A 10,676-nucleotide genomic window follows, 5' to 3' on the forward strand; every position below is an offset into this window, starting at 1 on the left:
ATAATTCAGAATTTAATGAGTAGATTTTGTTAAATATTAAAGATTTATTGAACTTTTGAAGCAGATACTAATTCCAAAATATCATACCTCCAATACACAGAAGTAAAGATCATTTCAATTATTTCTTCACATATAAATATATTTTAAAAATTCCATTTCTTTCCTTTTCTCTGTATTTTCTCTTTCTCTCTATTTCTCTTTCTTTGTATCTCTCTCTGTATCTTCCCCCAAATGGTCCTTGACTTTGTACATGACTGATTACTAATAAGTAACTTTGATAAGTCTGGTTAAATTGATAGGTATGAATTCACATAGAGACTTGCCACAGAACACAACTGCTTTTCCTTTTGTTAACATATAAATGTCACAGCAAATATTAACATACTGACTAGTGTGATGTTACTTTTTCATTTCTCTATATTTACAATCACTGTTCAGATGTTGTTCTTCTGACTTGCTCAATTTTTCTTCAGTTTCTGAATTATTTTGTATCCTTGAAGGATGGCCTCTATATGAAAATTAAATCTTGAGATGTATATTCATCAAAAGATCTAATAATGTTATGTGTGGCAAAAGACATATAATATCCTCAGTCTCTCTCTTGGGGACACATTATTTCTTCTTTTGAAAATCCATTCTAAATTAAATGGATGCTTTGTTTATGAGAAGCTAATAATTCATAATATATTCCACTGTGAGATGGCTGTGATTGCATGTTACCCTCTATGAATAATTAGATTGAAAGCAATGATAATGACACATTGACAACAATAGTATAATTCAAAATGAATCTGAAGGAATCCATTAGCAGTATGTGTTTGGAGAAGGGGTTAGTAAGTTTACAATTATTTTTTCCATTTAAGGAAGCCCAAATTGCTAGGTTTAATGATGAGATCCATTAATAGAAAATTATCCTGTATAAATATTTAGAATTAAAACATATATTTCTTCATTATGATACATATTGTATAGTGTTTAATACTTATATCAGTTATCTAGTTATTCTACCCCATATGTGACATGACTCAGTTTTCAATTTTCTGCAATCAATTCTACTCACTTGGTAGGTCTCTTCTGTCGAGCTCTGAAATCATTCCAGCTTGTTGGTTAGTATCACAATCTCACTGAATTCAAAATATTTTAAATCAAGTTTCTTTGAAGAAAGTAAGAGCTACACCAATGTCTAAGACTCACTTTCATATTGAGGTGTCATCCTTTGTAGACAATAGTCCAGTTCCTGATATGTACACTGTGGCCACTATTATTTTTTACAGTGCACTGACAAGAACCAGTTGATCAGATTGGAGGTAAGTTAGGAAAGTTATTTAAGTGAATACAGCTCCCAATACGAAAAATGAAATATTGCTGTCATAATCAAGAGTCAAGAGAGTAAAATGTAGATAGTATACAAATATAGATTTGAAAGAGGTAACCTATAATATTTGTCCAAACAAACAAACAAACAAAACAAGTTCTATTCAGGAGAGGAATAGGTAGAATATGAAAGAAAATAGAAATGCTTTAAGGCATGGCATGTGATCTCTAAACTCCTCTGTTGACATTCAGGGTTAAGCTAACTCATTATGTATTCAAGAACAATACAGATTATGTGAATGATCCAGAGATCACTTTTTTCCCCATATTGTATTTGCAAGTGACTTCCATAAGCCATTAGCTACTAGTTAGTACTTGGATTTCACCAGGATATTTAAAACACTTATTTTTACTTTGTGATTGAAAGTTTTACTATGAGCACAACAGTAGCTCATTAGTACAAGAATTACAGATCTTGAAGGAGCATTAAGAATTTATTTCAAATTAACAATGTCTCTTCCTCATGGAATTAAAATGATACTATGTAAATTGGGGTCATCTTGACCATCAGAAAATCATATGAGTGATTGATGCATAAAATTCTCATTATAATTTCCACCTACTTACCCCACTCAATGAAGGTGACCCAGGTAGACTTCTGTGTATTTCAAAAGAAAGATCCAAATTTATGTTTGATCCTTTAAAAAATAAATATTGTAAACATTCTGGTCCTTTCTATTCCTGTCAAATCTCTACCTGCCAATTTAACTCCCCCAAACAATTCTTATCAAGACAGATAAATATTATTACTTCAGATATCAGTAACAAAAATTGTCCAGAAATACATAGGGTGGAGTAAAAAATGCCAAATGGGAAAGTCAGAAGGTACTAATTTTTGAAGGTTCACAAATGAAAAGCAACTTGGATGCAGGAGCATAAGCAATCTGTCCCATCTGTATTAGATCTATCACTGCTAATGACTATTACTACTTACATCTTTACCTCTGTCCACCTGAGGTCAAAATTCATATATCCAAACAGCTATGATGGGCATTTCTCCTTGGGTAAGACAAAATTAATATCTGAAGTTGAACTTATTTTCTCTGTACAAAACAAACTTCTATATTCCCATTAATGAAAGATACAATTCTACCAACCATTAAGGTTTAAAATTGTGTAAACTTATTGAATTTCCCACATTCTTAGGCATCATTAAGTCAGTCATCAGATCTGGTTGATAATTTCATCAAAACATTTCTCAAATTCATCCCATCCCCTTCCATTCTCACTACCACCTGTCTCTTGTCACCTATCAGTGCATAAACTTTTTTGAGGATAGTAAGATCATAACCTCTATTACTGTCTAGCACAGTATTCAGTGCTTACAGCCTCACCACTTGTGGTCTACCAAAAGATTTCAGGAAGCCCTTGAAAAATGTAGGGAATGTAACTATGATTCAGGTCATCCTCAGGCCCCAAGGCTGTTCTCAAACAGAGCTAATAGGGCTCACTAGACCTTTAAGAAGAAGTAATAAAGAGGCCTAATACCCTTGGTCAGGTCTGAACAACATGCAGCCAGCAGACCATTTTGGCAGGTCGCAAGTGGCCCACAGGGCACATGTTGTACAGGCCTGGTGTAGCACAATGTTCTATAACTATCATATACTTGATAGTGGTTATACTGTTGTTGTTGTTGTTGTTGATGATAATGATGATGATGATGATGCTTTTAACTAGCAAAATTTTTGTCTCTTCCTGACTATAGTCACATGTCAAATTGAGGACATTGATGAAGGAGTTTAGGGGGAAGAGATAGAGAAAGGGAGACAAAGAAATGGAGAGAGAGAGAAAGAGAAAAAGACAGAGAAATAAAGATATAGAGACAGGAAAGGTGTTTTCTTAATGTATTTTATTTATTTAATTAAATATTTCTCAATTATATAGATAAATTTAACATCATTTTTAAAACTTTGAGTTCCCTTCCTCCCCCCCTTGAGAAGGCAAACAATATGTTAATTATATATATTGTCAAGAAAAACATATTTCCATATTAACCATGTTGCAAAAGTAGCTCCCCCCACACACACACTACTAAGTTAAAAATTATGTTTAGGAACTCAATATTAAAGAGGGCAGAGAAAAGTCAGGGATTCACCTGAGTTCTCCCCAAAACCACTGTGAACGTGTTTAAATGATGCTCTAAAACAAATTCTGGAGTAGCAGAAACCAAAAAGAGACAGGGTGAAATAATTTTCCAGCCAAAGACAACTGAAAATTTGAGCAGGAAATGTCTGCCCTGCAGGCTAATGCAGGCCACACAAATTCAGACCTGGCTCTACAAACCAGAGACATCCCTCAGGAGTGCCTGATTCCACAATAGCAGTGACTGCTTCTGGACTTCTCAACCCACAGTCAGTGAGGGGGCTGAACAATTAGTCAGAAGGAGTTTATAAGTGTCTCTTTGCTTGTACTCAGGGATGGACTGTATTGCTTTGCCCATGCTCAGATCTGGGTCACAGACCTAGGTACCAGTTTGCAGGGTGAGAAAGAGGAGTAGCACACCAGACCTTGTGGCCACAGTGGAGTGGGGACCCACATCAAAATTCCATGGAAGAAAAAGATTGCTTTTGGTCACTCACAGGCCAGAGCATATGCCAGGAGAGTAATGAACTCACCTCTCCTTACATGATCCACCTCGGAAGAACTAAAAACTTACAGGTCCTTAGAAGTATCTCTGAAAATAGCTGCACAAAACCCTCAATGTTGGGGACAGGGAGCCAACAACCCTGGAAGCAGTGCCCTACTTTAACAGAGTTAAAAGCTAAATAATAGGCTGGGAAATGAGCAAACAACAGAAAAAAAACCTGACCTTAGAAAGTTACTATGGCGAGAAGGAAGAACAAAACACACATGCAGAAAAGATAACAAATTCAAAGGTCCTACAACCAAAGCCTCCAAAAAATATAAATTGGTCACATGGCACAAAAGAGCTTAAAAAGGATTTTGAAAATCAAATAAGAATAGAGGAAAAGTTGGGATAAGAAATGAATGATGCAAGAAAACTATGGAAAATGAGTTAACAGCTAGGTAAAAGAGACACAAAAATACAGAAGAAAAGAAGACCTTGAAAAAAGATCAGATCAAATGGTCAAAAGAGGTACAAAAAACCAATTAGGAAAAGAATGCTTTGAAAAGCAGAATTGGACAAATGGATAAAAAGAGACATAAAAATTCATTTAAAAAAACTCCTTAAAAAGAATTGGCCAAATGGAAAATGAGATACAAAGTTCACTGAAAAAAATAATTATTTAAATTTGAAGTTAAGCAAATGGAAGGTAATGCCTTTTCTGAATTAAGAACCAATAAGACAAAACCAAAAGAAGGAAAATATAGAAAACACAGTGAAATAATTCACTGGAAAAAAAGTTGACCTTGAAAATAGACCCCAGAGAGATAATTTAAATATTATTGGGCTACCTGAAAGCCATCATCAAAAGAAACAGCCCAGACACTATATTTCAAGAAATTATCAAGGAAAACTACCCTGATATTCTACAACCAGAAAATAAAATAGACATTTGAAGTATCCACCAATCATCTTCTGAAAGAGATCCCAAAATGAAAACTGCCAGGAATATTATAGCCAAATTCCGGAGCTCCCAGGTCAAGGAGAAAATATTACAAGCAGCCAGAAAGAGACAATTCAAGTATCATGGAGTCACATTCAGGATAATACAAGATTTAGCAACTTCTAGGTTAAAGAATCAGAGGGTTTGATATATGATATTCTGGATGGCATAGGACCTGGGATTACAACCTAGAATCACCTAACCAGCAAAACTGAATATAATCCTTCAGGGAAAAAATTGATATTCAATGACATAGAGGACTTTAAGCATTCTTGATGAAAAGACAGAAAATTTGACTTCCAAATACAAGACTCAAGAGAAGAATAAAATGTAAATAGAAAAGGGAAATCATAAGGAGTTTAATAAGGTTAAATTGTTTACATTCCTACATGCAAGATGATTTGTGTAACTCATTACACCTTTCTTATTAGAGTAGCTAAAAGGAGTATATATAGATGACATAGGTGTGAGTTGAATATGAATGGATGGTATCTGAAAAATAAAATTAAGACATGAAAGCAGTAATCAGGAGAAAAAATGTCAATAAATCTTGTCAACTCAAATGAATAATGAAAATTTTTGCCAAGTACCTACCATGTATCAGGTAGTATTTAGATGATGAGAATTCAAGGAAACAGATGAGAATGTTCCTTCCAAAAAGAAGTGCATAGTCTACTGGATAAATTATAGTACTTTCAGACAGTGAAATTAGTCTTCCCCAAATGATAAAGTTTTATTAGATGAAGAAAAAATCATTTTCTCATCATCTTCAGTATAGAGTTATAAAAATAACAACAATTTAGCTTGTTTAATCCCCCAAGAGACAGAAATTCATTTAAAATTTTCTATTCTTTCTCTTGGTATCAACAATATCTGTCAATTTTCTGTCAATTACTCATAAATTGCCCCAAAGCAAAAACTAAAGATTTTCTTTTAATAGGGCTTGAAAAGAATTCAGAGTTAACTGGTTGAGCCACCTCATTTTTCAATATGACTATAGAGTCCCAGAAAATAGCATAAATTTCCTTGATTACATTATTGTTGTTTTTGTTGTTTGTCCTTTGCTCTTGAAGAAGACCAAAGACATTAGTAAAGTAATATCTTCACTTATAAGTGAATTGGATTTAATTGAGGTAGGGCTGTGCAAAGTCACCATCCTCCTCTGGAGCCATGTAGGTCCAGTGGAAGATATAGATCAGGAGTACTGGAAATGACCCTAGATGCAGTGAGAAACTTTTGCCTTTTTAAGGTGTCTTTCCCAGGTCCAGTTTGTCTGAGGCAATGCCCATTCAATGATTTTTTGTTTATTTTTCCCTACTAAATAATATTTTGGTTTTTTTTTCCAATTACACATAAAGATAGTTTTCAACATTCACTTTTATAAGTGTTTGAGTTGCATTTTTTTCTCCCTCCATCTCCTCCCTTCTCTTTAAGACAACATGCAACCTGATATAGGCTATATGTGTAAAATCCTATTAGACATATTTCCACATTAATCTTGTTGTGAAAGAAGAATCAGACCAAAAGGGAAAAACCATGAGAACTGTATTTCCTGCCATCCTATTCTCTGCCCCAGTTTATTCTATTATCTCTCTCCCTTCATCTTATCCCTCCTCAAGTATTTTGCTCTTGACTATACCCTCCCTCAATCTGCCCTTCCTTTTTTCATTGCACACCTTTTCTTATCCCCTTCCCCTCCTATTTTTCTGTAGGATAAGAAAGATTTCTATACCTAATTGTGTGTGTATATTATTCCCTCTTTGAGCCAATTCTGTTGAGAGTAAGGTTCACTCCCTCCACCTCACTCCCTTCTTTGTTTGCCTCCCCTGCAAAAGCTATTTATTGCCTCTTTTGTGTGACATAAGTTACCCCATTCTACATCTCTCTTTCTCTTTCTTCAAGTACATTCCTCTTACAATCCTTAATTTTATTTTTAAGGTATCATCCTTTTACATTCAACTCACACCTATGTCTATATGTACTCCTTCTAACTACTCTAATAATCTCGTCTTTTCATCAAGAATGCTTGAAAGTCCTCTATCTCATTGAATATCCATTTTCCCCTTGAACTATTATACTCACTTTTGTTGGGTAGGTGATTCTTGGTTGTAATCCTAGCTTCTTTGCCCTCCAAAGTATCATAACCCAAGCTCTCCACTATTTTAATGTAAAAGTTGCTAAATCTTATGTTATCCTGACTGTGGCTCCACCATACTTGAATTATTTCTTTCTGACTGCTTGCAATATTTTTCTTTGATTTGGGAACTCTGAAATTGTCAATAACATTCCTGGTAGTTTTCATTTTGAGATCTCTTTCAGGAGGTGATGAGTGGATTCTTTCAATTTCTATTTCACCCTCTATTTCTATAATATCAGGACAGTTTTCCTCGATAATTTTTTGAAAGATGAAGTCTTGGCTCTTTTTTTTTTATCATGGCTTTCAGGCAGTCCAATAATTTTAAAATATCTCTCCTGGATCTATTTTCCAGGTCAGTTGTTTTTCCAGTAAGGTATTTTATATTGTCTTCTATTTTTTTTTCCATTCTTTTGGTTTTGCTTTAGTGTTTCTTAATTTCTCATAAAGTCACCTGTGAGGGACTGTCTGATGCCAACTGATGTCAGGTGGAGGTTGTGCCAATGTGGGACGGGAACTGGGTACCAGAAAGTAACCGGAGCTCTTTCTCCCGAGGCAGAGGCGGTGCTGGACGGAGTTGTGGTGTTCTGGGATGGGATCTGGGTTCGGAGAGGTAACCGGAGCTCACGCTCCTGAGACTGGAGCGGTGCTGGATGGAGCTGTGACAGGCTGGGGAGGAAGCGGGGTACAGGGAAGTGGCCGGAGCGCGCGCTCCTGAGGCAAGGACGGTGCCGCTTGGGAGGGGGACGGCAGAGAACGAGCTCTCTCTGTCTAGCCTCCTTCTTTAGGTACTACGCTGACCCCAGACGCCTCCTTCCTGTGACCAAACCTGACTTCCTGAGTCACGTATGCTCCCTAGGCGTAGCACTGACCCCAGACACCTCCCCCCGGTATCTGGACCTGACTTCCTGCATCACGTACATTCTCCTTTGTCTATGCACTGATCCCTCACGCCTCCTTCCAAAACACCTAGGACCCACTTCCTGTGCCACGTATGCTCCCTTTGTCTGGACACTAGCGCTGGACATCCCTTTTTGATATTTGATCCTCAACAAGTCACTATGGGTGGGCTGAGGAGGAGGGATGAAGAAGGTACTAAAAAGAGCTGCAGGGGCAGGGCAGAGTCGGGCATTTGCTCCTGCTGGCGCGTGTGCCTTCCTGCCTGGCCTTGCTGTGATGATTATTGAATAAAGTTCAGGTTTTTGCACCCCCTGGTCGGCTAGTCTCTGGTAATCCCGGTAGCGTCTGAAGACTGGTGAGTATGACCCTGGTTGGCTGATTTGGTTGAAAAAGAGTGCGCGGTTTGGACCGGCACAGTCACCAGCTTCCATTGATCCATTCTAAATTTTAAGGAGTTATTTTCTTCAGTTAGTTTTTGGGTCTCCATTTCTGTTTGGCCAGTTCTGCTTTTTAAGGATTCTTCTCTTAATTGGCTTTTTGGACCTCTTTTATCATTTAGCCTAGTTGTTTTTTAAAGTGTCATTTTCTTCAGTATTTTTTGTGTGTCTCTTTACCAAGCTGTTGACTCATTTTTAATGATTTTCTTGTATCACTCTCATTTCCCTTCCCAATTATTCCTCTACCTCTCTTAATTGATTTTCAAAATCCTTTTTGAGCTCTTTCATGGCCTAAAACCAATTCTTATTTTTCTTCAAGGCTTTGGAGTGAATGCATATCACAACTATTTCTCTTTTGGGCAGAAACTATGAGGGTTTTCCCCTCCCAATTTGATGTTTGTTTGTTTGTTTTTTTCTTATTAAAAGGGCCATCCCTTGACTCATTATTAAAGAGGCCTATTCACTGAATGAGCATTTCTTCACTCAATCTGAGAACTCTAGAAGACCTTAGTTTAAAAAGGTAAAGGTCTCCAACTGCATCCTGGGCCATCTCAAGTCAACTTGATCTATATCTGACCACTGGACCCAGATGGCTCTGGAGGAGAAAGTGAGGCTGGTGACTTTGCACAGCACTCCCAATGTAGGAGCTTTATTTTGTTATCTTCTTCCAAGTGTGTGTTTTGGTCATTCTTGTTGCATAACTTTCACAGTGAGAGTTTTTTTTTTCCATTGTTTGCTTATGTTCTCAGCTTATTACTTGATTTTTAACATTTGTTTAAGTAGGGTTGTGTTTCCAGGTTGAAGGACACACTATCCCAAGTTTCAGGGTTTTGTGCAGCTCTTTTCAGAGATACATCTAGGGCTGTAAGTTTTCATTTCTTCCAGTGGAGTATGATAGAGAAATGTTTGCTCTCCTGGCCTGTGTTCTAGTGTGTAAGTGACCATAAGCACTCTTTTCTGTCCTACAACTGTAAGGAGAGTCCTCTGTCCACTGTGGCTATGAGCTTTGCTATGCTAATGCTCTTTCTGGGACTGTCATTCGGGACTGGGACCTAGATTTGAGTATGGGCAAAACAGTAGAGTCCTGAATCAATGATAGCAAAAACACTACTGTGATCTCCTTCTGACAAGTTGTTCACAGTTCTTACTGTCTGTGGGCTGAGAGATCTGGAAGCAAATGCTATCATTGTTGCTACTGATTAGCCATTCCCAAGGCCTGCTTCTGGTTAGGGCCAGAGCGGCACTGGTGTGACCTGTGATGGACTGTGCTCCACTATCCCCCATTTTCCTTTCCTGTTGACCTTCTAAGTTGTCTTTGGCATCTGCAGGCTGAGAGATCTGAAAACTGCCACTGCTGCCAGTGATTCAGTCACCCTGAGGCCTGCTCTGGGTTTACTGGAGCCTGTTCTGCTCTGGTGCATCCTGCATTGGACTGTGCTCCTCTCTCACTCTGATTCCACAAGCCTTTCCTGCCAACATTCCAAGTTTTCCTGCACTGGAAATTTTTCATTCCATCTTTTTGTAGTTTCTCTTGCTCTGGAATTTGTTTAGAGTCATTTTTTTAAAGTACTTGGAGGGGGTTGGGGGAAAGTTCAGGTGACTCTTTACCTTTACTCTGCCATCTTGGCTCCTCCCCCACCCCCATTCAGTGATTAAGGCTTGGGAAGAAAGGAGGCCAGAAATTGCCTCTTTTACCTAGTCAAAAAAAATCTATCTGGGAAGGGAAGACCCTCAGGTTTCTGGCCTAAACAGAAATAACTGCTATTTACATTCACTCTGAGCCATCAAAACCCAAATGGTAACCAAGTCAGGCTTGGGATGGAACCTATTGTTAGCCAGTCAGTGAGAGTCAGAATTATTTGTGTTTAAGGCATGGTCAAATAACTCTGTTTGAATCCCATTAGGCTTTACCAAAGCCTAGGTTTCCAATGCTGTATTTCAAGAAATCATAAATGAAATTACAGGGGGGAAAGGAGTTAATTGTCCCAGTTTTTTTTTTAATAATAGAATAAATAAGTGGGGAATTTATTTTTAAAAAAGGAAATCTAGCTTTTAAACCCCAAGATATCTTGCAAGATTTTAGCAATCAAAATTTCTATTCCTTTGGCAGAGTCCCCACAGGAAAGGATATGATCCCCTATGTACACAGATGGAGAGGAGGTAGATGATAGAGAGAGAGAAGGAGGGAGGAAAAGGAAAGAAGAAAGGAAGGAAGGAAGGAAGGAAGGAAGGAAGGAAGGAAGGAAGGAAGGAAGGAAGGAA

This window comes from Vombatus ursinus, unplaced genomic scaffold (assembly GCF_900497805.2).
Source record: "Vombatus ursinus unplaced genomic scaffold, bare-nosed wombat genome assembly UNPS02014791.1, whole genome shotgun sequence".
NCBI lineage: Eukaryota > Metazoa > Chordata > Mammalia > Diprotodontia > Vombatidae > Vombatus > Vombatus ursinus.